We start from the raw sequence: 6,379 nt of genomic DNA, 5'->3' as shown, positions 1-6,379 counted from the left end.
TGCTAATAGTAAAATCATAAAAAAAGGGAAAGGAAAATTAAGTCCATAAAGGGTGTTAGAAGCACACACACACAAAACAACAACAAAAAATAAAAAACAGACTAGGATGCACACTAAAAACTGTATTGTATGTGGTGATGGTATGGGGGCAATTCTTATTTTCTACCTATCTGGGAGAAATATTTATTTACTGGGAGAAATATTTATTTTTTGAATAAACATATAATCAAGACTTGAAAGGGCAGGGAGTAGATGATGAGAAATTACTTAATGGACACAAAGTACATTATTCCAGTGATGGACACACTAAAAACCCTGACTTCACCATTATGTAATATATCCATGTAACAAAATTGCACTTGTGCCCCATAAGTTTACACAAATAAAATTTAAAACACACAAAATCACTTTCATAACAGAGAAAACCCAATAAGAGCATTTCTACATACATATTTTGTTTTTATTTTTTTGAGACAAGGTCTCACTCTGTCACCCAGGCCAGAGTGCAGTGCCGTCATCTTGGCTCACTGCAACCTCTGCCTCCTGGGCTCAAGCGGTCCTTCCACCTAGGCCTCTTGAGTAGCTGGGACTACAGGTGCACACCACCATGTCTGGCTAATTTTGCAATTTTGGGGAGACTGAGTCTTGCCATGTTGCCCAGGTTGGTTTTAAACTCCTGGACTCAAGTGATCCACCTGCCCCAGCCTCCCGCAGTGCTGAGATTACAAAGTGCATGAACCACCATGCCCAGCCCATTTTTACATAAATAAACAAATGATGCTGGAACAAGTGCTTACTGCTCAAAGTTACAGTCTTACCCCAAGACAAATATCATAATGTTAAAATAGATAATATTAAAGTAGAAAACAAAGAGACTAACAATCTAATAGAAAAACGATGAAATAAGCATGCAATTCACTTTAAGATGAAAACAAGTAGCCAATAACCGAACAACAAAAAAATTACCTCTACCCAGAGAAATGCAATAGGAAACTAATATTTCATCCACTAGATTGGCAAAAAGTAAAGTTATTTGATATTCCATTTTGTCATGCCTGTAGGCAAATAGTCTCTATTTAAGAGAATAAACTGGTACAGTCACTTTGAAGTACAATTTAGGAATGTGTCTTAAAATTTACACAAGCTAGAAAACAACATTTATATTTTTGTATATCTACATAGAGAAGCACCCCACACACACACATACACATATGTCAGTTAGTAAAAATTCATTTAGCTCTTCATGTACAATAAATGCACTTTTCTGTATGCATTCTATACTTCAATAACAATTTTTTTAAAAGAAAAGAATGAATAATATGACTAACACTCATGTAATTATCATCCAGAATTGACAAATATGAACATTTTGCCACATTTAAGATTTTTTATGAAAAAAATAAAACACTGTTAGTTTTTAAAAATGCAAAGAAATTATAAACTTTAGTAGGTTTGTTGGTGGTGATAATATTGGTACAACAATTCTAAAACCACTCTGTAGGATTGTGCAAAAGAGTAAATACATTGAAATTTTTGGAGGTCCATCCAGAGTTGTAACGGTAGGAAATATGAAGTGAGGGAAGGAGCAGCATCCTGGGATGTTGGATTGGAATTAAAGGTATCAGTGCAAACTCATCACTTTTTTTTTTCTTTTTTTTGAGACAGGGTGTTGCTCTGTCACCCAGCATGGAGTGCTGCAGTGGTGTGATAATAGCTCACTGCAGTCTCGACCTCCTGGGCTCAAGCGATCCTCCCACCTCAGCCTCCCAAGTAGCTGGGACTACAGGTGCATGCCATTATGCCTGGCTAATTTTTTTAATTACTTGTAGAGACAAGGTCTCACTATGTTGCCCACGCAGGTCTCGAACTCGTAGGCTCAAGCAATCCTCCCTTGTTCTGCTGGGATTACAGGTGTGAGCCACTACACCTGGCCAAACTCATGCTTTTTAAGACATATGTCTTAGCTTTATCCTCTGAGAAAGCCTAGAAGCAATGACACCCCTGTGGCAAAGAACACACCTGACACCTAAATTGTGGTTTCTCAACACCATTCCCCATTAAAACAAACAAACAAACACAAAATAGGGTTTTGAAGAAATGGCTGATTCCACGGGTCTGGAGAAACAAAAACATAAAGTGAGCTTGAAACATCTTACTGTGACAGAAAGTAAGATAAGGTCAAAAAGTTGATGGAGATGTAGCAAGAGAATGCAGAACCCATCGCAGACAGTTCTACTGGCCAAATTAGGGACAATATGAACATCAAAATGATCAATTACAGAAATGGATTTTAGCATACTGATTTGAAAGACTCCATGAGTCTGTACTGTTACTAAAAAAAGTAAAAAAATAAAAAGTGGGAAAGAAGAAGAGAAAGTCTGATTTACAGAACAATGGCAACTAATAAATTTAGAAGGAGTAATAGAGAGTAATACCAAATTATCATTTTGCAAATGCTATAATAACCATGAATTCTGAAAAGAATCATTAATGGATGCTAAAATGATTGGTTGAAATGCTGAGGAATATTTACACAGTCTAAAATTATCATCATTCCACAGATTACTTATTAATTACAAGTAGGACCTTTACAATGGAGAAAGGTCCATAACTGAGTGATTAAACTTACCATGGGTGACCATAGTCAATAACTGAATTGTACATTTTAAAATAACTAAAAGAGTGTAACTGGATTGTTTGTAACACAAATGATAAATGCTTGAGGGGATGGATACCCCATGTGTCTCCATGATCACATTGCATACCTGTATCAAAACATCTCATGTACCCTGCAAACATATACACCTACTATGTACCCACAGAGATTAAAAAAAAACTTACCATGGGACAAATTGGCATCATAAGCTGCCTGACATGATGCACTGAGAACGACACATTACCTAGGTAGGATTTTTCCAAAAATTGTTGAACTTTTGTAATCCAAATCCAAATAGAGGGACATTCTGGAGAAGAAAAAAAAAAACAACTGATGAGGACTCTTCAAAAATGTCAGTGTTGGCCAGGCGTGGTGGTTCACACCTGTAATCCCAGCACAAGGTGGGTGGATCACCTGAGGTCAGGAGTTCGAGACCAGCCTTGCCAACGTAGTGAAACCCCGTCTGTACTAAAAATACCAAAAATTAGCCAGGCGTGGTGGTGGGTGCCTGTAATTCCAGCTACCTGGGAGGCTGAGGCAGGAGAATTGCTTCAACCTGGGAGGTGAAGGTTGCAGTGAGCTGAGATCTTGCCACTGCAGTCCAGCCTCGGTGACACAGCGAGACTCCGTCACAAAAAAAAAAAAAAAAAAAAAAAAAAAGTCAATGAAAGTTAAAAGAAGAAAAAAAGAAAGGATAGACTGTTCTAGAATAAAGGAGACTAAATACCCATGACAACTAAATGCAATGCACAATCTTTACGAGATCCCAGATTGGGGATAAAACAACAACTATGAAAGACATTATTGGGATAAGTGAGGGAATTTTGAATATGGACTCGATGTTAGATAACAGTAGTATGTTAATGTAAAACTTCCTGAGTGTGATAACTGTATTATGGGTATGTAGAGAAATGCCCTTGTTCTTAGGGGATACTCACTGAAGCATTTAGGGCTGCAGTATCAGGATGTCTGCAGGTAACTTTGAAATGACTCAGCAAAGATAGAGAAAGCAAATGTAGCAAAATATTAACAGTAATGAATCTAGGTGAAGGATATGTGAGTAATTGTTGTATTATTCTTGCTGTTATGTGTGTTGGTGTGTTGAGAGAGGGTCTTTCTCTGTTGCCCAGGAAGGAGTGCAGTAGTGCAATCACAGTTCACTGTAACATCTAATTCCTGGACTCCAGTGATTCTTGAGTCGCTGGGACTACATGTGTGTGCCACCATACCCAGCTAATTCTTTTATTTTTAATTTTTTATAGTGATGGGGTCTAGCTATATTGCCCAGGCTAGTCTCGATCTCCTGGCCTCAAGAAATCTTCCTGCCTGGACCTGCCAAAGTGCTGGGATTACAGGCGTGAGCTACCATGCCAGCCTCCTGCTTGTGTTTTGTTTTTTGGTTTTTACCCCGAGATGGAGTCTTGCTCTGTCGACCAGCCTGGAGTGCAATGGCACGATCTTGGCTCACTGCAACCTCTGCCTCCTGAGTTCAAGTGATTCTCCTGCCTCAGCCTCTCAAGTAGCTGGGATTACAGGCATGTGCCACCACACCCAGCTAATTTTTTTGTATTTTTAGTAGAGACGGCGTTTCACCATGTTGGCCAGGCTGGTCTCAAACTCCTGACCTCATGATCCGCCCGCCTCGGTCTCCCAAAGTGCAGGGATTATAGGCATGAGCCACCGCGTCCGGCCCTGCTTGTTTTTATACATTTGAATTTTCCAAAATAAAAAGTTGGGAAAATGAATGAAGTATATTTAAACATACTTAAAAGAGCTGCAAATCCCAAGCTAAAAGGAAAAAGCAAGTTATAAAATAACACATAGAGCATGATACCATTTAGTTAAAAAACACACAGAACATTACTGTAGATAAATAGATGCTGTATCTGTGCAGAAAACAGAAAACAGTCTAGGTGTTTTGAGCAGAGAATGACTAAACACAAGCAATCCGGAAGGGAATGAACCAAGAATTAACATTTAATACCTTTTAAGATTTAAACTATATGATTCGTTTATAAGTTATTCTCATTTTCTTCTTTGTATTGTTCTGCATTTTCTGAATTTCTAAAATGTGCTAGCAGTACTTTTATAATCAGGAAAAAGTTACTTTTCAAAGTCCATCTGTAGTTTTTAACAAATTCAAAGCTGCATCTGATTCTGTTATGGAATCATAGTCTAATCTTACTGTATGTTTATTGTATGACTTTGCTGCCCTCTAGTAACACTAAACAATACAGAAAGAAAGAAACATCAATTCTTCTATCCTTTATACCCAGAGGGCATGTTTATAACTGTCATCTTCCATAATATATCTGCTTCAAATTTTTTTTCAAGAGGGACAATAATGTATGAATGATACTGACCCAACAGGTGGTAAGTGGGTTCTTTCAGAAAGGGTGCATAGCTTTTTCACTGGTCACACTATTCTCAGATATAAAGTGTCCATTGTGAATGTAATATAAATATCTTGTTCTACTATGGTTCTGAATAATACTCTTTCACATAGTAACACTAGAAGATATAAAATACTAAACTGGATAAAATGATTTCAAATGCTCATTTTACATGAAATGTTTGAAGAAAAGTTTACTACCAAAGACACCTTGGAGCTGTTCATTGTAATTATCTTGCAGGAAAATGTTCTGCCTCAGCCCCCGAAGTCCTTACACATTTTCTAATGATAAAGATACTTAACTGGCTATTGGCACTGTTAGGGCTCACAATACCACAAAGAATGCCACTTTAGAATGCTAAGTACTTTGAACTAAAGGAGCTTGGAAAACCACAGAAGGAGCCTCAGAACCAGGGTCTCTCTGACCTTCTCCTGCCCTCCTGTCTCTGGCCCCTTTCTTTCCCAAAGCACAGGGAGAGGCTCTCTGAACTTCTCATACCTGCCTAAAGATAGATCCTCCAAAAAGAAACTCAATTGTCATGAGTCTCCTCCCCAGGAATCTCATCAACCAAGGAAGATCGACTGCATCCCAAGAGAAGAGACTGAAGGTCAACATCATGCCCAGAAAGACTTGGCACAGGCTCTATCACCTATTCATCTTTTCCCCAAATTATTTTCTCAACCTTAAGTTGCCTACATCCTTCCCTGTCTCTCCCCTTTGAAGAAGGTACATAAACTTCTCAATTTCATTCGGTTATAGGGTACTCACTTTTTCCTATGATGCCCCTGTGCATATAATAAATTTGTGTGCCTTTTTTTCCTGTTATTCGGTCTACTGTCTATTTACTTCAGTCCTTCAGAGGGTAAAGAGAATGTTTCCTGTCCCCTACAGCACATAGAAAAAATAAACTCAAACTGAAATTTCTATCATTTTATATCAGTTCTTAAGATGTAGTACCCTATTGATTTCGTTCACAATTATAATCACAATTAGCAATTAATTTGTTTATTGACTTTTTACATCTCTAGCAGCTGACTACAGTTCTAGGACAAAGAAAACATCTGTCTTGTTCATTGTTGTGCCCCTACTGCCTAGCACAATGCCTAGAGCATCAAACATGTTCAATAAATTTTGTTGAACCAATGGGTAAGAGAAATACCTGGTCTAAATAGAAGATACATTTTAAAAATAAACTAGGATGAACAAGGTAACCTTCATTAAAACATTTACTTTTGTTCCAAGGTTGAGGGGTCACATCTGGTGAAGGCCTTAGTTTGGATAAAGAGAAATTTCACTTTCTTTTGGTTGCAGAAAGTGTCATTTTGGAAAA

General features: G+C 37.8%; 1 long non-coding RNA gene across 3 annotated transcripts in view; it reads right to left on the bottom strand.

The window, feature by feature from the left end:
- Positions 1-6,379, bottom strand: part of LOC112130500 (uncharacterized) — a 254,038-nt gene that overhangs the window by 238,300 nt on the left and 9,359 nt on the right. For all 3 annotated transcript variants that reach the window (XR_008517374.2, XR_008517372.2, XR_008517369.2), the window contains exon 2: positions 2,842-2,963. This is a non-coding gene — a long non-coding RNA (uncharacterized LOC112130500). The remainder of the gene's footprint in view (positions 1-2,841; positions 2,964-6,379) is intronic.

Source organism: Pongo abelii, chromosome 22 (assembly GCF_028885655.2).
Source record: "Pongo abelii isolate AG06213 chromosome 22, NHGRI_mPonAbe1-v2.0_pri, whole genome shotgun sequence".
Lineage (NCBI taxonomy): Eukaryota > Metazoa > Chordata > Mammalia > Primates > Hominidae > Pongo > Pongo abelii.
Note: the sequence above shows the minus strand (reverse complement) of the source record. Positions and strands in the feature narration are given on the sequence as shown.